This window comes from Zootoca vivipara, chromosome 3, assembly GCF_963506605.1.
Source record: "Zootoca vivipara chromosome 3, rZooViv1.1, whole genome shotgun sequence".
In the NCBI taxonomy this organism is placed as follows: domain Eukaryota; kingdom Metazoa; phylum Chordata; class Lepidosauria; order Squamata; family Lacertidae; genus Zootoca; species Zootoca vivipara.
Genome location: NC_083278.1, coordinates 61,039,571 through 61,064,337, shown reverse-complemented (window position 1 = coordinate 61,064,337; position 24,767 = coordinate 61,039,571). Strand labels below are relative to the sequence as shown.

The following is a 24,767-nucleotide window of genomic DNA, read 5'->3' as shown; positions in this document are numbered from 1 at the left end:
CTGGTGTTTTTACATGAGTAGAATGTTTGCTTTTATTTAAAATGCATCTCTGGCTTATTTGTGGGGCATAGGAATTCATTCACCCCCCAAAAATATATATATAGTCCAGCCCCCTACAAGGTCTGAGGGACCGTGGGCCGACCCCCTGCTGAAAAAGTTTGCTGACCTCTGAAGTAGTTTTTACTTGATACCCCACCTTTCACTTCCCTTAAGGAGTCTCAAAGCAGCTAACATTCTCCTTTCCCTTCCTCTCCCAAAACAAACACTCTGTGAGGTGAGTGGGGCTGAGAGACTTCAGAGAAGTGTGACTAGCCCAAGGTCACCCAGCAGCTGCATGTGGAGGAGTGGGGAAGCGAACCCTGTTCACCAGATTACGAGTCCACCGCTCTTAACCACACCATGCTGGCTCTGGTAAAATGCTTGCCAGTATGGCACACATACTCTGTAAGTACGGTACTTACTATGCCAATTGACTCCCTCATGCAGAGCTGGCATTCCAGTGGCCCAGCCAGGGGGGCTTCTGTGCTGACTCATGTTTAATGTGATTCTTAGGTTTGGTGATACGCAAAATGGTTGAAACAACTGCATTTATACATAACAGAAAATACATAGAACAACTACCCAAGCAGCCCTAAAAGGGTGAGATTCTACCTATCATGCCATCAGCCTGAAAGTTGAATGACTTGGGCATGTACTTAATGGATGCGCTAGTATCTGGTGTACTCCAAGATTAAACAATTTCTAGACACCATGTGTATGTTCTTATACTATACACACTATGCAGTTTTTAATAAGTCACTTATTGGAAGGGATTCACACACCTCCCCAAATGAATAAATATGTGCAAACAGCTTTGAATGAATCAGAAACGAGTCTCTATGGTCTCCTTTACTTTGAATTCCTGTGAACAATTTGCAACTTGTATATGTAGTGTTTCTTCTGGGTACACAGAACACTTCAGGTATGTCAAAATTTGTACTCCCTCTCTCACCAAATGGAAAATTGTAAGATACCCCTTAATTCTTCTGTTTCTTTTTACTGACTGAAATTTGTTGTCCTTATCTTTTGCAACTTTCTGTAAATAAATGCTTCCCCCCCCCAATATTTTCCACTTTTTATCAGTGTTTATTTTAAACAATGACCTGGAGGCTTTAACTAGACTATTTTGCTTTTAAAAAAAACACCTCTTAAAACACTGTAATATTTGCTGCTGCAAACAGTATAAAATGGTGCCACAGGGGATCCAAGCGTGGTACAAACTTTACTTAACACTGTGTGATTCTTAACAACTTGATCTCAGAACGATTACTTTCCTAGGTCACATTTCTTGGTTGGAGTTCCCCAGAGCTGCTTCTTTCCATGCCACTATTCACATAACATTTTAATTCCTACTATTATTACAGACACTCAGGACCAATCCCAGAGGGTACTGCATTTCACATAGCCAGGAAAGGGCTTTTGGTATGAACAAACAGATTGCAGTTCTTCCGAACTACCAGTCCAAGGTTGTGGCAGTGTGGCTAAACTCTAATTTGAGGTGGTGGTTTTAAATTACAACTCTACACTATAGAAGCCAACTCCAAGCCTTGGCAGGATGTGTGAAAATCGAAAGTAGCTGCAAATTACCCAGAAATCAGAGAACTACAAGAGCTTCCATTTCAAATATAATAATGTGTGTTTCCTATAGTTTCTTACAAGAATTGTACACTATGTTGAAAAAGATGGATCAACAGCTCAAATCCATGCCCACAGACCACACTGTAAAAATAACCAATGCAATGTTTTGTAGTGCCACAGTGGCACAAAAACACAAACCGGAGGCGTAGTTTTTGTATGGAGTCTCTCCAAATCCACCATCAAATCACAACTTTGTCTATAGACTGTGTCGTCATGCTTCAGATTCTTGGTTTTGTGTGGGATAATCAACTTTAGTCATATTCAGAGAAGACACATAATACTACTTGGTAGAAAGGAACATGGGGAGATGTATTATGCAGTCAGACTACTGCCCATCTAGCTCAGTGGTTCCCAAACTACCCTCCCCCTGCAAAAAAAAAAAAAAAGACTATTTGAAAATTGCTGGTCTTGGGCTCTTGGCAGTCTACTTAATGATTTTTCTGCCTGTTGTAGCAATTGTAATGTGATGTACTTTTACTGCTGCTTTTATTTCTTATAAATCGTATTTTGTAGTATTACAAAATGCAATTGCAGTTTTACATTTTGAATTCCATAGAAGTCAAATTCCAACACAATAAAATGCAATATAAGAAATAAAAGAAACAATAAAAGTACAAGTAAAAACAATACCAATATTTAATGTGGTGGATGTGATGACTCCCATCTTCATCCACAAATGCACAGGTGCACCTGGACCACCTGATCCAGCTGAGTATTGCCTATACTGCCTGGCAGCAGCTTTCCAGGATTTCAAGTAGGGGTCTCTCCCAACCCTACCTGGAGATGCTGAGGATTGAACCTGGGACATTCTGCATGCAAAGCAGATGCTATACCCCAAAGCCATGTCTCTTCTCTGAATCATAAGTCCATGGTGATTATTATTAGGTTATTTGTCTGTTTTATTATTAAGTTATGTTAAGTCCATAGAAAAGGATGTGGCTTTGAAGATGGCTTGGGGAATGGGGCTCCATGTCTCTTTGAGCCTGTATTTTTTTATACTACTGCAGCAACAAGTTTTGGTTCCGTAAGTTTTATGGCACCGCTTGCTGATGGTTTTGTGTGATCCAAACTTAAGTCATGTGAATTTAGATTCTACTAAATCCCATTTTTCAAATTCCATTCCATATCTGCTTGAGAATGGTTCAAACCCAGCTGAGGTAAAGAGCTGCAAATTTGGATTGGCTCAGAGAACACAGACAAACTCCGAAGTTCATACTATTCAGACTGACAGTCCTTTGAAGAAAGAGTTGCTGGCGTTCCCATAACATGCATGAAAAAACGTCATCTGACCTGGACAATTTCTATAAATCTGCAAATCAACCAAACAATATTTTTATTACGAAACCCACCCCCCGCACCTCTTTAAAATGAATTTATTTACCTGCCATGGGGAGAAAAAAAGACCCCCCCCAACAACGCAAGTAAATATCATAGCTGCCAAGTTATCCCTTTTTTAAGGGATTTTCCCTTATGCTGAATAGGCTTCCTCGCGAGAAAAGGGAAAACTTGGCAGCTATGGTAAATATTGCGGCTAATCACCAATGTCAAAGCAAGAAGATTCCCTAAACTAATCGCTTCCCGCCTGAAAAGCCACACCGGCTACTGCTGAAGCATCGCCGCTAAGTGAGACATTTTGTTTTCAAAAATCGCATGCCGCCGAGGACAAGGCAGAAGCAGCGAGGCCGCAGGAACAACAACGAGGTCCCGCCAGCATCAGACGAACTTCCCCCGGGCGCATCGAGGGAAAAGAGCAGCGGGGCAGGCGACTCGCCGCGCAGCCGCCTGCACCAGAAGGCCGGAAGAAGCCGCAAAAGGCGAACTTTAAAAAAAGAAAGCAAGGAAGAAATGCCGCAGGAATGACCTTGGCCAGGCGAGGGAGGCGGAGACCGGGGACGGAAAGCAGCCAAAAAGGGCGGAGGAGGAGGAGGAAGGAGAGCCTGGCCGCGGGAAAGAAGATCCCACCCACATCCTTAAAGGAAATTCTCATGCGAGGAAGTCGCACAACTTTTTTTTTTGCCCGGCAAGTTGAGACCGGCTCTCCTGGGAGTTCCCTCCGCGGGGGAGGGAAGAGGAAGCGAGATCTCCCCTGACCGGCGAGGGAGGCGCCTAGCTCTCCGCTCCCAGGGAGGCCCCGCCTCCTCTCCTCCTCTCCCTCCCTCTCTCTTTCTCTCAGCCCCGCCTTGGTGCCCCTCTCCTACGCACTCCGCCTGTCAAAGGCGAGCAGCGGAGCCCGCGGCGGCTCTCTCGCGCTGCTCGCCTTCTGGTTCAGCCTCCTCGCCTGCCTCCCTCCCTCCCTCCCTCCCTGGGACGCGCTGGGGGATCCGATGACATCACTGGCTGAGCTCTCCCCTCGCTCGCTCGCTCTCCCCTTGTAACTTCTGTTCTGGGAAGTGGTGCCAGGAATAACCCAGTCTGTCTGCAGATCAGAGGCTCCTATCATCCAGAAGGGAGGAGAAAAGGGGGGGGGGACGCACGCCACACCACACACACACACACACACACACACACACACACACACACACTACAACTGCGGCTTCTCGGGCCTGCCCTTGATACGTGTGCATATATATCTACATCTATATATGCGTGTATAGGGTGGTTGTTGTTTTTTGGTAATAAAGTCGAGCTGACGCGGAGAGAGAAAGGGAAAAGAGAAGGCGGAAAACAGCCAAGCAAGATGAATGATCGGTTTGAATAGAAAGACACGAATCAGACGCCCTTTGGCTGTCGGAATATCTCTTTCTGCCTCTCTATATAAAGCAATGCAGCAAGGCATCTAAAGGCAGACCCAGGCTTAGCAAGAGAGCAACAAGAAATCACACACGGGCCGGTCGTCAACAACAACACCACTACCACCAGCAGCACAGCAGCAACAAGAAGGGCGGCAGTTAGAGGGCTTTCCTCCTCGGTGACTCCCAGGTGAGCTCCTGCTGCAAATACTCATCCCCTTCTTTTTCCTGTGGGGCTCGAAGCAACTGACAACCCTTTGAGGTGGTCTTGATGGCCACGGTCAGGGGTTTTACTGTCACTGTGGAGGGGAGAGAGAGGCAGTGTCATGTCGCTGGTTGTTTTTGTCCACCCCCACCCCCTTTGGTAGTCAGAGCGCAAGTGCTTTTGCTGGCTTGCGTGCATGTACTGAAAGAAGACTTTTAAATAATATAGGCTACATACACAGGGGTGAGAGCTCAAGGTTTTGCCAGCGGGGTGAAAAGGGGGGGGGACTTAATGTGTTCGGATGGGTAGCATCACTCCCCCCCCCCATTTCCCTGAACTCCAGTTTCCTTTGGGGAGATGGTGCTGAGGAAGATGGGGCCGGGGGAAACTAGGAATATGTACTGGTCTCCTTTCGCTGCTGCGCTGGGATGCTCAAGCATTTCCGATGCAGTCGATAGAGCGACTAATGGAAGCCTTGAGGGCAGAGGCAGCCCCAGGGTCTGTCACCACCACGTCCTCGGGAAAGGCTCGGGTCTATCCAGGCTGGCTTTTGCTTCGTGTTTATAAGAAGTTCATATCTGGCAACCTTCGCTGGGAACCGCCTCCCATCCCCTTCCCTTCCCCCCCCCTCCAGAAAACCCTCCGTCTCTCCCTCACAAGTTGCCGTTGCTTCCCTCTTCTTTCTCTCTCTCTCTCTGTGCGCAAAGGGGAAGGTCTTCGCTAGTGGCCTTACTGCTAGGGAATGTGGGGAATACCCAGCATGTAAGTGTATGCAGATGAGGCGCAGGCTGCCTTGCGTAATCTCCTCCTGTGGGGAAGAAGTATGTGCATGGTTACTAATGAGCAGATGAGGAGGCGGAGGAAGAGCAGAGAGCGAGCGAGCGAGCGAGGGAGCGAGAGAGAGAGAAAGCCCCAGAGGAGGCGACGCGACACGGCTGCCGCTGCTGGGCTGAAGCACCGCTCTGCCCATGCCAAGGTAGCTGGCGGCGAGGTGAAGGGGAGGACAAACCCCCCCCCCCGCGTACGCGCGCGCTTGCTTCGCTGAGGGGGCAGAGGGGGCCTTGAAGGGCGGCGCGCGGTGTGTGTGTGGGGCGATTGCTGTCGGAAGGAATTTCAGTCACCGCCTCCAAGGGCTCAGGGTGACTTGGCAGTAGCCGCCGCCTGAATTGCCTTCGTTTCGACGTCGTCTTCTCCTTGCGGCCGTGGGGCGGAGGTGGCATGTGGGAGCCCCTGGAGGGGGGCCGAGGAGGAGGAAGCAGCAGCAGCAGCAGCTCGTGGCGACGGCAGCAGCAGCAGCTGTGCGCGCGGGGGAAGAGGAGGGTGGCGGGGGGGGTGTAGGTTTGCGACGAATGTGCGCAGGGCGGACAGGGGTAAAGGGAGAAGGCTATCTGGTGTGTTGCGCCTTTATGTCTGTTCCCTGAAGTGGGTGGAACGTTGGCCCGTTCCGGGAATGTTCCATGACGTGTAAAAGCCACAGGAAGGGGGTTAACAAGGGGCTCTGCCTGCTGCTGCTGCTGCTGCTGCTGCTGCTGCTGCTGCTGCTGCCGCTGCTGCGAAAGCAGATGTGATCTCCCTCTCTCTCCCCACTTCTGCACATGGGCTCCCCTGAGGGGTTTGGAACGAAGGCGGTTTCGCCCCCCACCCCCTCCGTCATCCTCCCCTTCCACCCTCTCCTATTTGATTGCAGAGAAATGCATTTCTTATATAATGCGTGTGCATATGGATGTTTGGGTATGATTATGTAACGCGCACATCCATGCTTGTGCTGAGCCCCCCCCCCCTCCTTAAGCATCTACTTGCCTGAGAGCGTCCTTTGGGGGAACTGGAGGAGGCAGGCAGGGAGGGATATAGCTGGTTTCCCTGGCAGTTTCCCTTTAGAATTTATTACCCCTGTAATGATGGGAAGCTGGCATTTCAAGGGGAAATCCCTGGTTTAGCCTGGACGGCAATGTTCCATGTTTATTTTTCAGAGAAACATGTACTGTATGTCATTTTCAGGCTTCAAAAAGGGTCCCTTAATATGATTCTCAACCTGCAATGTCCCTGAGCTCCAATAAATATTATTATACCCCATACACTATACAGAGTGCTGTGAAAAAGGATGGCAGCTCCCCTCCACCCATGTTTATTGTAGCTCTTAAGAAAAATATGCAAAAATGTTTACTATCGATCCAGTAACAGAGGCCTAATGTAAGAATCTGTTTATTTTTTATAAATTAGTAAGACCCTGGTCTCCCTCTCCACACTTGCTTGTATGCCACAATAATTTTGTTGTTTTTCCTTTTAGATTGTGTATGTTGTACTTATTAAAAACATGAAGCACTTACGTCATTGTGTGTGTATATGTGTACACGCACACTTCTACTTCGTTGGGATGCAGTTACTGACTGATTTTTTTCTCTCCTAAACTCATTATGCCTTCATTATCAGACATATGAATTAAATTGAAATATTGCTATTGGAGTTTGAAACTGCACATGTGCTAATATGTATTATATTGACAGAAAGTGATCAGTTGGGTTTTTTTCCCTTTACAGAATTAATAGACATATGCTTTAGAGAATATTAGCCATTGTGTGCTATACAAATGTTAATAATGAATATTAATAATGAATGACGTGGTCTTCCTATATGACACTGGTTTCAGTGGAATTGCAAGTAAATGTGTTTAGGAGCTTTAGCATAGTAGAGCTTTAGTTTAGTATGGTATATTCTGTAGCTTGCTAAGAGGAAACATGATTTATATCCATACTTTCAAGATAAATAAATTAATGTCTATGCATAAGTGTGCAGGATGTGGTATAGTTTATTATGCTATCTAAATAAAGTTATTGGTCCAAAGAATATCTGTGGGTTAAAGTTCCATGGGAATCTTGGCACTGTCATTGGTAAAGCACTGATCATAGTTGGCATTTGATGCCAGTTCATAAAATCAATTTTTTTTAGTTCAATTTTTTTCTTATGTAAACATTCTGAAATTTTGCTTGGGCTCCTGTATTTTGTCAGTTTTCGTTAATAAAAATGTATTATTGGAAACTTTTTTATGTTCATTGTAAAAGTTATATTTGTTTAGTACTTAAGGTTATTTTATATTTCCATTTCCTAATCTCTGACTCTAGCATTACCTCCAATATGGTTTTTGAGCTCTGTTATTATTAATTTTAGATGTGCTTTTATTAGAGATAATATAAATTTCCGCATGAAAGTTAAGAAACAGGAAGTTGTATAGGTGTAGTGTTTCAGTGACAATATTGTGGTTGAGGTCTGAAAGATGGCAGGAATATTTACAGAGCAAAGCTGTGCAGGTCTACTTAGAAGTAATTCCTGCTAAATGGGTATAAGATTCCATCCTTAATGTTCAGAAATTTAATGTAGTTAGAGATATAGTGTTTTAATGCCAGAAAGCACGAGTTGATTTGGTTTTTCCTTTCTGATACAATGTTCATAAGACAAAAAACAACATCACAAATTGATCTTGACAAATCGGATGAAACAAAAATGTTTTGGCATGGAAATAAAGGATTGTATGCATCATACAACAGAATGTTTTTGCTAGGATAGAGGTTTTAAATTTTGTCTTACTTGGCTTTCCTACGCAGTTTGTGTACATGTGCGTGTGCATCCACGTGCACACACGACTGAGAACCAAATTCTAGTAAAAATACTTTAAACATTCTCATGATCCCAAAGTCCATGCCTGTGAAGACTGTTCTACAAGCCATTCCTTGGACTGACATATTTTAATACTGTCATCTGAGGACAAATTATCCCATGCTGCTTGAACCTGACCACTGTACTAGCACAGCTGCTGCCTCTTGTCCTACCATTGTAGAAGTCTAAAAGGTTCTGCCATAAATTTTGTAAGGCCAGCCTTGTGTATGGTATCTTTACAAGTATCCGAATATATGAGACACAGGAGTTATTGCGGCCTATGCAAATAGGACTCTGCATATTATTGTTGCATTTGAGCTTCATAGTAGCCCTGTAAAATAGGTTAAGCTGAAATACAGTGGCCTGCATAAGGGTGCCCTGTCAACTTTGGTGCTAAATGAGGATTCAAATCTGGGTTTCCCACATCCAAGCTGCACACTCAAGCCACATCACACTGGCTCCGTCTGTGTGTTTAATATATGTATTTTTGCACACTCTTTGCTTCCATTGGGCGGGAAAAGTTTTTGGTAGACTGTTGATAAAACAGTGTGGCTATGTTGAAAAGCAAACCACCGGTTAATTTAAGGTAGACTTTGTGAGGCATAGGGCCAGGTGGGGCTGAACATGCTGTTGACAGTCTATAACAAGTGAAGCATGGATGTGGGGGAAGCAAGTAGGCTGAGAGTTGTGAAGTTGGAACAGAGCTGGGCAGTGTGAAAGTTGGGGTAGGATATCTTCTGTAAACCTTAAGAGACTCAGGATATATTTGTTGGGAGGGGGGGCATGTAAGGGGCCATAGATTAAGTTGAAGGGGCAGGGTGGCCAAGTATGGGATAAGGTGAATACTGACTGGATGTCAACAGCTAAATCACTGGCCGGAAATCTCACTTATAAAAGACTGTGACACAAAATGTTCCAATTTCCTCAGTTGGCATAAATGACCAAATGTAACTCGGCCAAATAAAGCAAATTTGGAATATATGCCTCCCTAATATTCATATAATTAATCCAAACTCTGTGGCAACAATGTACAAATGGCCCAAAAGGATTTTGATTACTGTATATTTTCTCATGTGTGAGATCTGTTTATAGTCCTTGTTACCATGAGGACAAAACACAGAAAAATATGCATGGATGTTGGCTTTGCTGAGTAATTGTGCGTCTGTCTGTCTTAATATCTTATACTGGATTATTACTTATACTAGTAGACTAATGTGGCCTTCCATCAAGAAAAACACACACACCACAATATTATGAGGAGTTGAATTTTAATTTTTTCAATCAGTTCGGGGGGGGGGGGGACGACTAGCAATCAAAATAAACTTTGGCCTTAAAACCTTGGAGGTATCCTCTGATATAAGGAAAAAAGCTATCACTACACTTGACCAGATGTACATATTTTATTTATATCGATAATTAATGAAAAATGTAATTTATGCAACCCTAAAAGAGGCAAGTACTGTACCATTTTGCTTCAGTTTCCCCATTAGTGGGGAAAATGTGAAGTTATCAGTGCTAAGGTTGTAGAAAAGGGGGCCAGAATATAAATCTTTGTGTATCAACAGTTTTGTAATATAAATCTAAAGGAGAGATTAAATCTCATTGAAAAACTTTACTGTAGCAGGGTAAATAGAATTAATGTTTTTTAAAATAAAGGATGCAGCTTTTATTCAAAATTTTATATAATTTGGATTTTATTATTTAAAAGCCAGTTATATAATATGTCCTTTAAAAATAACTTGATTCAAAATCATATCTGGATATAGTGCAAATGCATTAAAATCTATATTAATGATATCTTAAAACTGAATTCACACCTGTCAAAAACATTGTGTTAAAGGTTTTCTATGTAAAAGAAGAAGTCAGGGATGAAATATTTGACTTGAGAGGTCAAAGAATGTAAATATGACATAAATGCTACATATGGATGGTATGATGAAGTTTAAGATCAACCATGGTTTATTGTGACAGTAATGTGCAGCAGCAGTGAGTCCCTTAGGCTTGTGCAATCTTCTCTTATGGTGAGACCACAAGGAGTTCAGAAGCTTTCACTTGTGGTTTTGATCAGCTGCAGCTTGTAACACAATAAATTGTGGCTGATCACAATGTTTCCAACAAGGAAACTCCAAGCCATGGGATATGAAGTTGAACTGTTTCAATAAACCATAGTTAAGATTAACCACCATGGGGTTTGGATGTAACACTAAACTGTATTTAATCATAAAGGAAGCAAAAGCTTCTGATCCCCTCCTTGTGGTTGTACTGAAGGAGGAAGCTTGAGGATTCTGTGCCTCATTCCCATCACAATGAATTATGGTTTAGCATGTATGCCCAATCAAAATAATACATATTATTGTGCGAATTGTGAACAGCATGAACATTTAACTTCCATGTTATGGAGTAACACTGTTCTGGCCAATAACTTACTAGCCCTTCTCCTCTAAAATTCTGTACACTTATAATGCAGTGGTATGTATGTCTGTTTAAAAGTAAGTACCATTGAGTTCAGTGGAACTTGCTTGAGAGTGAGTGTGTTTAGGATTACAGTCTAAATTGTATAGTAAGTAATATGGGTTCATGGCTTTGCATATGTATAGAGAAAACCAAACACAATTCTTGATTAATCTTCCTCTAACCAATGTGATACCTTCGGATGTTCAATCAATCAATCTCCTTTATTGGCATAGAAAAAGTGCATCATATACATGGATCAGAACATAACACAGTTAACAAAACATAGTAGGAGATACTTTAGGATAAAACTGTCCAGATATCGTGAGTTACAAAAATGGCTCCTAGGACCTATGGTGACATAATTTCATGGCGTCACTCAAAAATCTTGCCACATTCTCCACAATGTTGTTGCTATAATTGTTCAGCAGATAAAACACTCTGGAAGAGTCAGTGCGATAAACCCCCTCCTTCATTAAGGGGGCCAAATGCTTAACCTTCGGATGATATTGAGTACAACTCCCATCATCCCTGACCATTGGCTATGCTACTGGGGTTGATGGGAATTGTAGCCCAAAAACATGTTGGCTATTCCTGCTCTAAATATATATAAATAGTAGTGCAAAAGACGTGCTTCTTGAGTGGTATAAAGGCTTTATTCTGTTGTGAACAGATATGGTTTATTTATTATACCAACATATTAGTACGCATATGTGTTAAGGAAGTTATTAATAAGAAAGTTGGAAATTTTATTAGAATTTGCCCTTTTTTATTGGTGATTTAAATCAACCCACACACTGTAGGAGGCTTGTCAATAAGATCAGTTACATGGCAAGGAAGATGAATGTAAATATGAGAAAAGTAATGTGTTTTAAAGTTTTTAAAAACAAGAATTGTACTCTTTGTAGGTGTTGAAATGTATTGGGATTCCATATATTGCTGCTGGCTGCCAATCACTTTTTGGAACCGAAATTAGATGCTTGACTTTTATTTAGTATTGAATAATACAAATGCTTGTTTAGAGTAAAAAATATTGAATACTAATAGTTTTCATCTGATTTCTGCCCTGACTTAAATAATTTAGTAAACATTAATTCAAGGATCTCTGTACAGGTTTGGGGCTTATCTACATAGTATGGAAGTCTTTTCATATTGCTCCACATGGTGTCTGTTACATGGTGAGCCATTTGCAAGCAGTGATTTATAGGGTTCTGTTATTCACATCACTACAAACTTGCATAAACCATTTGTTGTGATGTGGGGGGAAATGAGTTGCTGCAGATGAACAACTCATCACAAGATAATGACAGCTATTTAGAGCAATGTAAAACTTCCAAAATAGAGTTGTAAACTTCTGATTGGGGGCTTCCCCTTTATTGGGGCAGCTTATAGTATATTGCGCTTCATTGGCAGTGAACCCTCTCTGATAGTGATTGTGATGGCACCAAATATTCAGTTGCATAGGGATCTAAACAGTGCAGTCCAGCTTCAGTAAGGGAAGGAAAATTGCTAGTTTGGCTGGGGCTAAAACAGCACAGAAGGGCAGAATGAAGACTGAGAAGAGTCTCTGGATGTAGTGAAACTAAAAGACAGGGAGCTCAGGGTAAAGCTTATGTTGAAGTAAGGGTGTAGAACAGAGGATGAAAACAGCATCTGAAGGAAGGTTAGGTGGTGAATGAGTTAAAAGGGCAGAGGAGACGGGAAATTGAGGCAAGAAGTAGTTGACTGAGGAGTAGTGTCTGAAGAAGCTTCATAGTGCTTATGGAGAGGCTGTACAGTGTGGGAGGAAAGAGAAAAGTGCTAAAAGAGCTTGTTCAAAAGACATGTTGTTAAAGGATGTGGGGCATGGTGGAAAGGTGGAGTTGAAAAAATGATGAGTCAGTGGGAAAGTAGCTACGCAGAGGGGCATAGAGACAGGAAGTTTTAACTATTGTTTGGAAAGCTGGAAACTGGGGACCAAGGAGTTTAGGGCCATAGGGTTCCCAGATCTCAGCGTGATGCCAGGTGTTGCTGGACTGCAACTCCCATCAGCCCCAGCCGGCATGGCCATTGATCAGGGATGATGGGAGTTGTCCGAGAACTATCTTTCCCTGTACTTTCTATTCTCTTATAATAACCACACTGCCAGGGATAATGATAATGGCAGGAAGAGTTAAGAAGGAACATCAGCATCCAGGACTACAAGTTGTTTGCACTAATATGCTGTAGCTTTTTCAGCTTAGTCCTCATCCTGACTAGTAGCATGAATTGATGCAGGCGCTACACATTCAGTATCTGACTGAGTTAGTTTGTGAAAGTTTCCTCCTTGGCCAAACATCTATTGATCTGTTGTAGTATATCTTGTTTGAGACCTGTACTCTTCTGCCACTGACCCCTGACAGGCATTTAGTCTAGTTGACTTGAGCGAACAAAAACCATTTGTAACCTTCCTTTGTTCCTGGTCTCCTGAAGTCTGAGCAATGGGTGCTCTTTTGTTACCCTTTGCATCCATTTCCTGTGTTGGGCACCTTTGCTTTATAACCGTTTTCCATCCCAGTGCAGAACTAAGGTTGTGCTGTTGCAGATGCATCATGTTGTTTATTCTCTCTGCATCCCTCCTAGAGTACATTCCTCCTCTGGTCACTGCTGTGGGTACACGGCAAAATTGTTTGCAAAGTCGTGATGAGTCCTTCATTTTTCTTTGCTATTTCCTAGTAAAATTGGAAAGTCTCCCAACTGATGTGTTCTGGCCCATTAATCTTGTAGGGTGGGTGCTGTTTTTTAAATAGAAAACCCATCCTAGCATTCATATCCAAGGACGTAATTGTTCCAGACAAGTGTAACAGCTCCTGTCTGCCCTCCCCAGTAAGTCATGGCCAAGTCACCCCCAAATATCTGGCAACTTTAAACTTACCAGGCAAACAGAGGAAAAGTTGAGTCAGATGGCAATGGGAAATGTAGACCTCCTTTGCAGGGTTGAGGGTACGTATGCATCAATCTCCTGGTAGAAAACAAGCTAGACCTTGGACTGAAACAGGGCTGAGCAGATATGCTAGGGTTCCTCTCTTTCTCTTGTCTTTAATAGTTTGTATAGCTCTGCTATGAATTTAAGAAAGTGGATGTTGCCTGAATGTCCATACAAACTAGAGACCACAAAGATATGGGGCTGTGCTTAGGATATGGCTGCCACATGAAAACTCCTAGGAGTGCTGTGTGGCAGTGGCTCCACATGGCAGTAATGATGTATGAGATTGGCTCACCACATTAATTAACTGTTCATGTTGTCTAGACAGCCTCCATGCTAGCCTTAGCTGAGACTGCTATTGTGCTCCGTTGATGTGTGGAGATGTGCTACTTGCTGCAATTATATGGAGACTTGCAGCTGTAGCGGTAGCTCTTGCATGTTGTGGGTACAGTGTGGAGTTGCGTCCACAACAGAGTTTTGTGGCAGTTTCTGCACGGTGGCCACAAAACAGGAATTGCATGGAGTCTGACAGACTGGCCTTGACCATTATGAACACATGGCCTAGATACCAGGCCTCCTTTTCCACCCCCAGGGCAGGGGCGAAACTAGGCTTTATTTTACCTAGGCAAAAGACCCAGTTTTACCTGGGCGGCAAAAGACCCACCCATGTGCATTTTTGTACACACACACATAGGCTGAGAGTCTCAGTGGCACCCCTGGGCAAAAAAAATGGCTAACCTCGCCATAGTTACAGCTCTGCCCCAGGGACTAGGAGTAAGCCATTTGCTGTTGACCCTGTCCTGAAATTGGTACTCGAATTGGGATCCTACATACATGGCAAAGTGGCAATGCTTCAAACTACTTATTTCTAGACTGAATCTGGAGACAAGTTCTTTTCCCTGCAAAAAGACTTCTTTGCAACAAGTCCATCCCAGGTTTGTTTTTAGTAGAATGTGAAGATTCAAAATCTTATACAGATTGCTTTTTTTTTTTGCTGTGGATGACATTTATTCAGTGGATCTTTTTAGAGTTTGCTTTTGTTCTTGTTTTTATTATGTACTTCGTGCTTTTTTATCTTGAATTTCTATGTTGTGAACCACCCTGAGATCTATGGATGGAAGGCAGCATACAAATTATTACTGTTATTATTAAGTGTTACATTTTCTTCTGTATTGACACTTTGTGTTTCATACTACAGTATATAGAAACTAGTTCAGTTTTGCTGAAGAATGTTAAGCCAGGCCTCTGTGCCTCATGAAGTGTGTTTAAAGCCTATTTCTGTTTACGTTTGCTTCAGTGTAGTTTTGCTTTAATATATCTGCAGCGTGTCACCTGATCCTGGTCAATAGTTCAAGTCCGCAAGACAGGCTATAATAGTGGAGGACAATCTGGATCACATGACACTTTGTCAACCAAGTGGATTGTGGTTGGCAATCCAAAGGAAGGAATAAATAGACACTGTGATTATTTACAGCCTGTGTGTGCTGGAGCACAGAAGGTCCTCATATGTTTCAGGCTGATGATATGGAAAAGCCATTTAGTGTCATGGTCTGGGAGGAAGGATTGCAAATAGCTGTTTTTTATTCCTTTTGAATGCGTGTTTACAGGTTTAAATAGTGTCTTCTCCTAAAACTGCTATATTGGAAATTATATGTAGTGAAACCCCTTTCATCTGGACCTCAGTAATCTGGTCTTCATTTCTATACAGCTTGCTGTTCACTTGAGAAAACGTTGTGTTTCTTTATACTCCAGACATGTATCCCTTGCAAACACCAGGTTCCTGGACATGAGTGATGAGTGTATGGCAGTGGGGGTAGGAGTTGTTTCCCATACATGCAGGTTTGGATCTAGGGAAGTGTAAGCAGAAATCTACTAATTCACTGGGGGCTCTCTTGGTGCTGCTTTCCTTCAACAGCCTCCTGTGTCAAGGAACTCCCTGAAATGGGGCACAGTGGGGTGCATGTAGCAGAATTTGGGGGACCACCTTGGGTGAGTGGAAGTGCTTTTTTGCTTAGGCAACACATCTTTGGATATATCCAGCTCACAGCATTAAAAAAAATAAAATAAAGCCCTCCCCACTTCAAGACTGCATATTCTACTTTATTTACCATTACAACATTCATGTAAAGCAAGGGAGTATTATTATTCCATTGTTGCAGATGAATGGCTAGGGTTAAGATAAGCTAGTTTTCCAAAGCTTACATGATTGTGCAACACCTAACTTTTATTATTAGCAGCCTTCGGTTTGTGTTTGGTCAGGGTCTGTGCTGGGATGAAGTCCCATACAAATTTACTTGGAAATGAATGGGATATATTTATGAATATGCATAAATAGATTGGGCTGTTAGTCAAATTGCTGAGCATATCTGGAACAACCACAATTTGGGCCAATAATTATTGGGAATGTAAATGCAAGCAAAATTAGGATCATATGCTGCAAGAGATTGTCTGCCTGATCAGGGCCACTTTAGATGATGGTGTAGACAGAAAGATTTACTTACACAGATGCAGATAGGTTTGGGTTTGCATAAGACTTGGGAAATCAACCTCTGGTAACTGGAGTTTTATTTTGGAAACCAGATTGATAATGCATACTTAGCTAAGTGTCTTTCCTAAAACTATATTTAGTAAGACTTGGCTTGCTGTTGTACTTCAAGAATGTTTCTTTAGAGCAATTTGTAATTTACAAGAAAGGCAGGTCTGAAATAGAAATAACCATAGCATCTTGTGATGTGATAAAAAGGAAATGTCTCTGGGAGTCAATGCAGATATTTATTCCATATTTTCACAGAGTGTAGGCTGTCCTCTGTATCTTCATGAGGTCGTTGATGTGTGTGTGTTGTAGATGCTGATGTTTGCACCTTGGCGATATGGTGATAATTTTAATTGCAGTTCTGCTACCTAGGCAGAAACAGCCCAACAGACTTTAAAAGGTGTTAAGCTGTTTCTATTTGGATGACATGGAAGAAATCTGGCCCAGTTCCTCGCTGGAAAAAGACAACTTTTGTCAGATAGTATAGTAGAAATCGATATTTTCGCAAAAAAATTTCAACGTCCAAGAAGGCCAGATGTTAGCAGCTGCAATGCATTAATGTAGAGCAAACACTTAATTAGCACCTTCCTTTCAGCAGTGCTTTTCTCTGGCATGGAGTGGCATCTATGCTTTATTTCTGTATACTGTCAATAAATGAAGTGTATAATAATATTAGATGTGCCAGCTATTTGTAAATGTAGTCCTTTGGGTACCATTGAGAGAGCTTTTGAGAGAGCTTTTCTGTGTTAAGTGGTACAGGATGAATGGGATCTACATAAAAGCAGGCTGTGCTGTCCAGTGTGAGTATGGAATAGTGATTGCAGCAGAACACCCATGATAATCAGTGGTTTTTCCAAAGACTGCCAAGTCTTTTTATACATGGGGGCTGTTGCATATGATTCCTGGCAGTTCCCATCACTATTCCAGATTATTTGAGACCTATGTTAGAATTTGATAGAAAAGTTCCGAAAGAAAAGTTCCGAAAGCTAGAGCATAGGCTTGCTGATAAGGTGGTCAGCGGTTTGAATCCCCGCGATGGGGTGAGCTCCCGTTGTTTGGTCCCAGCTCCTGCCAACCTAGCACATCAAAGTGCAAGTAGATAAGGAAGGTAGACAGGAAGGTAAACAGTGTTTCCGTGCGCTACTCTGGTTCGCCAGAAGCAGCATAGTCATGCTGGTCACATGACCCGGAAGCTGTACACTGGCTCCCTCGGCCAGTAACGCGAGATGAGCGCCGCAACCCCAGAGTCTTCCCTGACTGGACTTAACTGTCAGGGGTCTCTTTAACTTTACCTTTAACCATGTTTCCTCAGAAGTAAGTCCTATTGAATTCATAGGCCTTATGTCCAGGTAAGTGGGTTTAGGACTGCAGTCTTAGTGTTTTGTTCGCATGAACTGGGAAATCCTCCATTCAAATCTTACATGGACATTGCTAGGGAAGTGGCTTTAGTCAATGTGTTATTTTCTGAAATCTTCCCCTGTCCCCCAATATGGGCATGATCATGATATTGAGCTCTTTTACAAGGATTTGCAATGATTTCTGAGACAATGTATACAAAACATAAAACAGTCGTTATTATTATTAAATGTTTCTTGAGTTAAAATGAAGAGAGCTGAAATACATTCATTAACATTACTGTGGAAAGGGCAATATGCTTTTCAGATGATACTTTATTCATGGCTCTAAATATTATTATTATTATTATTATTATTATTATTATTATTATTATTATTATTATTTTATATCCTGTCCATCTGGGAAAGTTGAAATTGACTAAAGAATATGAAAAGACCTGCATCTCTTAACCCAGTTTCCTTAATGTTTGTTCCCAAATCGTTATACTTTGTAGAAGTACAGTGGTACCTCGGTTTACAAACACAATTGGTTCCGGAAGTCCGTACTTAACCTGAAGCGTACTTAACCTGAAGCGAACTTTCCCATTGAAAGTAATGGAAAGTGGATTAATCCGTTCCAGACAGGTCCGCGGAGTACTTAAACTGAAAATACTCAAACCGAGGCGTACTTAAACCGAGGTATGACTGTACAGCAATTAGAAGTCTGCACTGAATGAGTGATTTATTGAAAAAGCAATGTTGTATTGTTACTAACAGGCAAGAGTTAAAGTAATGACTGCTGCAGAAACTCAGTTTGTGACAGAATATTGCAAGTGTTGCACCCTATCATAGAATTCTAGAGTTGGAAGGGACTGTGAGGGTAATCTAGTCCAACCCTGACCAATTAAGCATAATAAGAAGTAATTTGAAACAGAGAAAATGCCCGCAACAATTGAGCATTGTTGAACATCCACGTGTGCTTTCCCATTTTTAACTGTATGCCTTGGCCGTGGGATCACATTCATCCAGTGCTTTACCAGCTGCACTGGCTCCCGGTGGAGTACAGGATCAGGTTTAAGGTGCTGGTTTTGACCTTTAAAGCCCTATGCGACTTGGGACCCTCGTACCTACGGGACCGCCTCTCCTGGTATGCCCCGCGGAGGACCTTAAGGTCCACAAACAATAATATTCTGGAGATCCCGAGTCATAAGATGGCTAGATTGGCCTCTACTAGAGCCAGGGCCTTTTCAGTACTGGCCCCAACCTGGTGGAACGCTCTTTCCCAGGAGACCAGGGCCCTGCGGGATTTGTCATCTTTCCGCAGGGCCTGCAAGACAGAGCTGTTCCGCCTGGCCTTTGGGTTAGACTCAGCCTGACCCCTGTGTTTTTCTCCCTCATGGCTTGGATTTATGGCCTACTTGAAATGAGGCTGCACTTTAAATTTTAATACTGTATTTTAATCTGTATTTTTAACTAATTTTTTTATGTTTTATTGTGGTTCTGTTGGTGTCAGCCACTTATGGCCTACTTGAAATGAGGCTGCACTTTAAATTTTAATACTGTATTTTAATCTGTATTTTAATTAATTGTTTTTATGTTTTATTGTGGTTCTGTTGGTGTCAGCCGCCCTGAGCCCGGTTTTTGACTGGGGAGGGCGGGGTATAAATAAAAATTTATTATTATTATTATTATTGGATAATGTGGGAGGCTTGGTTGAACGAAAGAAAGGGCAATAATTTTGTTGTAACCAAATAACACTGGGGAAAAATATGCTGGAATGCACAAAAATATAACCTTGGGCAAAAGAGGTCAGTTAATAAGCATATTACTGAGTAACCAGATAATCTGATAAACTAAATATCTGAACCTGTAGAACTAGTTACTCAGAGTTAGAAGCACTCTGTTTTGACTGCTTTCCTTATTGCACACCCGGAGGTATGTCAGTAGAATTGCAATCACTCTAGAGTTTACTAGCTTGCGAGTAAAGACTTGCATGTTATATAATATTTACACAATTATGATATTTCCACTTAGTTCAGGAATGGCCTATATATTAGGAAAACAATTTTAGAAACTTATGTAATATTGTGTGATACATTTGTACATCAGTAACTATCTATATAAAACAACATATAGGATCTTTTACACACACACACACACACACACACACACACACACACACACACACATGAGTATAAAAGAGAAGTTGCTTATTTGGAGCAGGTTTTTTTTTTAAAGAAAAAAAATTATATCCTCCTCCAGCCACCACAAGCTTCCAACCAAATTTATAAGTAACTAGCTGACGCAGCCACGCATTGCTGTGGGTTTTCTTTTTTGGGGGGGTGTATTGATGTCATTTGTGTCATTTGTGTTTTGAATGGTAATGGTTGCATAACTTGGTTAGTGTTTTGATGTAATATGCTGCTGGAGTCTTCAGAGCTTCTGCTGGTGATGTGTAATTTGGGCCCCACGTTTTTGTGTTTTGTGTTTAATTTTAGGTATGAAAGGTGTGCTTTTTTGGAAAAAAATTATGCCAGATCCCTCCCTGGTGGGCAAGGTACGCTTTGTCCTAATTTGATGCAATTTGGTTCAGCGGTTACAGAGGAAGGGTGTTATGTCCGTGCACGCAGTGGGAACATTTTTATATACCTATAGAAGGTTATATGAAATTCTAGAAGTACCTGTAATGTGTAACTTGATACAGAAAAGTCATCATAAGTTATTGAAACAGTACTGTGGCATTTATCCTGGTAGTACCATATTAACCTTTAACAAATTGGTTTCAAGAATGGGTATACAATGAAGTGGCAATATCTGTTTCATTTCTGTGTGCTGAGAAAGCTGTGGGTTCTTACTAGAGCTTTATGTTGATTCTGGCCACATTCTATAATTGCAGGTATATAATTGTGCTAGCTTCCAGGGCTGTACTGTACCCAATTTTGGCTCTTTTGCAGTGACGTTTCATAGCTGTATCCTCTGTGGTTTCTCTAATGGTGTTTTTAATGGAGCAGATGGCATATTATGTTGAAAGTTATATATATATATATATATATATATATATATATATATATATATATATATATAGTATATATTAAATCCTTTTGATTTCCCATTAAGAATGCCGTGATAATCTACAAGTTTTGATTTCCATGTAGATATTGTTTATTTGGGTACAATTATCTCAAGTCATCCTTATGCCTGATTCCATCTAATTTACTTTTTTTGGGGGGGGGGCGTGTACAACTGACTGTGTAAGCCCTTTCTAAAGGCTGTAGCTGGCATTTTCCAGGATATTCCATGTTTATGCACTTGCTAATCCAGCTTTAGGTTCTCTTCCCACCTTTCTTTTTCATACTGAGCATCAAAGACTTGGATGCCTCTGTTTTTCTCTTCCAGTTAATGGAAAGGAGATGCAAATTCTTCTGAGGCCTGTAAAAGAATGCAAAACAGTATTTCTATCCTGGTATACAGAAGAAGTTTAGAAAATTATTGCAGGCTAGAATATGCATTAACTGGATTTGGTTCTGTTTTCTTCAGTTCTCTGAAAATCAGTCTGAACTCTTGTAAGCACAAGTCAATCCATGAGACTCTAGGGTCGTGGTTCCCAATGTGGGGAACACGCCCCACAGGGGGGCAATTTGAGAATGAGTTATTAACAGTGAATGGCCTTTTAGGCTTCCTCCACGTGAATAGGAGTTCACTTTTTGAATAATAAGAATGATATGTCACAGGTTGGGGAGGCAGCAGAATTTTAGAGATGCTTAGGTGGGACATGGCAAAAAAGGTTGGGAACCACTGCTCTGGGGTCTGTTATCTCATTAAGTTTTGTGGAGAAACTCTTAATCTGGTGTAGGTCTTGGTATGTGTGCCTTCCTTCCCCTGCCTTCTCCTTGTGGAAAAAAAGTAGCACATAAACTATGTTGCTTAGGGCGGGCACAGTACCTCCCAGTCAACCAATCCCGAACTAAAGATTGGGAAACCAAGGAGATAATTAATTAAACCAAACATGGGTTGCAGCATGGGAACTGGATATCTTAAGAACTCTCCCACCCCATATGTTCCTCCTCGCGTGTTTCAGTAATCATTTGGGGCCCTACTCCAAATTCCTTGACCTCAGGAGCCAAGGCTGGTGTCAACTAGGCGTGGGCCTTTTCAGTTGTGGCACCTCTTCTGTAGAACAATATGCTGACCAAAATCCTTCAGGCTTCATCACTATCCTGCTCACGCTTAACCCCCCCCCCCCAACAATTGGTTATGCCATTTTTGCTGGCTTAGTTCTGTGTTATTTTTGCGCTGCCGGAATTTGTTTAACGTATTAGATATTGTTTGCTTGATCTTTTGAGTATATATTGTGTCTTTAACTGATCATGTTTGTTCTGTTGTTATTACTGTTTTTTAGCTGTCCTCTGTCTTTTTAGAAAAATGGTTAGGATGGAAATTATAAAAATAAATAAATAGTGAGAGAGTGAGACTCAAAATGTTTCTTTATGGGCAATAATCAAGTGGAAAGAAATCAACCCACCAAACATACTCAGTAGCTTGGCCTGCTGTAACCATTCTATTACTTTTAATTGATATCATCTGGTCATTTTCAGTGAAAATGCTTGCTCCCTTGTGAAATATATTTTATTGTAAATATTATTGTTGCCTAGGTTATAGTTGAATTTATGAGACAGCAGCTATGAAGCTGACTCTCCCCCTCCCCCTTATTTTTTTTCCTGCTGAGTTTTTCTCATTGTTTCCATGAATGAAATGTTCAGGAAATACTGTAAGCTTGAAAGTCTGTGGTTGCTGGTTTTTTTTTTTTTTTAGCCCACAGTTCTTGATTTTGTTTTGAAATCTGCTCTGCTATAGTTGGAGATTTAATTCTAAAACTTTCACTGGAAGTGTTCATAGCTCTTCTGAAGTATGTCCTACCCTGCCTTTCTCTTACACCAGAATATAGGTTTACGTAAGGCTTGTGTGTGTACATTGTTAATCTGTTTCCATGTGTGAGAGTAAAATACATGCCATTGCAACAATGAAGGACGTGAGTTCTTCCCTCCCCTCATTCAGTTGAACCATCTCTGTACAATTTGCTGCAGTCCTCACTGTTCATGCTAAGTTCTTCAGTTGCATCTGAAGGTAAACACTTGCATGAACTTGTATTGAGAGAGGCAGAGTGAAGGAAAGCGAATAACAATACCACCACAGCCTTCTTGCTGGCTCAAGGCACCCTTGCTCAGGGTGACTGGGTGTGGTGAGGAAAGAAGCTTCTGTGGTGAGCCACATTCTGCTGGTTCCTTAGAGCTCTATCTCAACCCTGTTGAAGTTTACAGAAGGACTTGTTTTGACTTCTGTAGGAGTTTGAGCAGAGATCTTCCAAAAGCAGCTGCATGTGCCCTCTTCGCTCAAAACCCGTTTGCAATGTATGCACGCAAGAAACTAGAGTTTCAACCCCCAAAACAAGTGGACCACATCTCCTTGGTGCTCAGGGCAGAGATTAAGAGGCCTGAAGATATCTGCTTTAAAGGCCAGTGTTTCACTTCCTCCTACTGATGTGGTAGATTGAACAAGTGGGTTGTGTGTAATTGTGATAATAGTTATATTGCCTCCTGGGTTCAGGCTTCATTGCAGTCTTGCATGCACTTTAAACTTCCTCTCCCCACTCACTCCAAGCATTGTCTCTTGGAATTCATTACATAGCCTTCTATTTATATTCCACTTAATTATCACAGAGCAGAGTTAAGCATGTGGGATATGTGAAACAGGCCATTCGTTATATATGCAGCAGGTATACTCATCTTGTCCTAGGGCCAAACTTTATGTGATGGGTCAGCTATATCTGCTTTATCCAGTGTCTGCCATTTTCACACATGAAGTGAAGGGGCTGAGGACCCAGGGTGGGGCAGGGGGTCAACATTGAAATGAGTATGGGGAGCAAAGCCTGCCCCATCCCTTGCCTTTCTGCCGGGTGTTTTTCTCCAATCCCAAGCTCACTTTTAGGCAGACATGGACGTCTGCCCATCACAGATGCCATCATTTCCCTATAAGTGGATGCACTTTGCCTGCAGACAGAAAAAAAACAGTGAAGAAAATAGTTTAAAATCGATGTCAGAACAGATGGTTTAATCCTATCCATGAAGAACTGAGGCATAACTAATTAGCTAGCATAGATTATAAATATTGGGAATGTGTTCCTAACTGCAGGATCAGTTCCACAGTGGAAAACAGTGTCCTGCAGGGATAATGGAATCACCTTCCATTACACTGAGAACTGATACAAGCTTTATTTATTTATTGGATTTATATACCTGCCCTTCAGCAGGTGTCCCCAGGGTGGGGTACATATAGCATTGAAATAGAATAAAATATCAACAGAAAGACATTAACAACATAAACACTCACCATTACAAATAGTCATCAGCAAAACCCCATAACAATATAGTTAAAAGCAGGCAATGAAAAGTAACTCTAACTGTCTGGCATATTATTATTTCCCCCCAAAGGCCTGGGCACCAAGGCACATCTTTAGCCACCAATGAAAAGTCAACAGTGTCTGTGCCAGATGCACCTTGGAAGGAAAGGGGCCAACACCAACAATGTCCTAACATTCCCTCGTGGTAGAATCACAACAAGAGCCTTCCCTGCTGATTGTAATGTACAGGCAGGTTGATATGGGAGGAAGCATTCCTTCAGATATTTAGGTGCCAAGTCACTTAGGGCTTCATATATCAACTTTATTAGGCTCAGACACGTATCACCAACTAGTGCAGTTCCTTCAGGATGGGTGTTATGTGTTTCTGGCTAGCTCTACCACTTAAAATCCCATCTTCAAGAGCAGCTTTATGTAGAACACATTGCAGCAATCCATTGTGGAAGCTGCTATGGCTAGACTGGAGCAGCCATGGCTGTTGCTTGAAATAGGTGCTCCTTGCCACTTGACATCTGGGCTTTACGCGACAAGGCAAGACTGAGCTGTACTACCAAGTTACATACCTGTTTCTTCAAGAGGCATGCAATTCTATCTAGAATAGGCTTTCTCTCCAGTTCCTGGACTTGAGAGCTTCTCTCTATATTTTCAGTTTGTTGTCCTACATAACTGCTTTCAGGCAGTGGTACGGATCCTGTTCTCCCTCACCTGTTTCGTAGGATACAGAGAAATAGAGTTGAGTGTATTTTTGTATTTGTGACACCTAGTTCCAAATCCCCAGGGATCTATCCCAGTGGAGAGATCTTCGTATAGATGTTGAAAACCATGGGC

General features: G+C 42.0%; 1 protein-coding gene across 2 annotated transcripts in view; it reads left to right on the top strand.

The window, feature by feature from the left end:
- The first annotated feature begins 3,892 nt into the window (after window positions 1–3,892).
- Window positions 3,893–24,767, top strand: part of HIVEP2 (HIVEP zinc finger 2) — a 155,015-nt gene continuing 134,140 nt past the window's right edge. Inside the window, exon 1 of one of the 2 annotated variants that reach the window (XM_035108846.2) lies at window positions 3,893–4,596. The gene's annotated coding sequence lies outside the window, so the exon portion shown is untranslated. Of the gene's footprint in view, window positions 4,597–4,616; window positions 5,588–24,767 lie in introns of those variants that run through there. The other variant, XM_035108847.2, reaches the window with a different exon arrangement.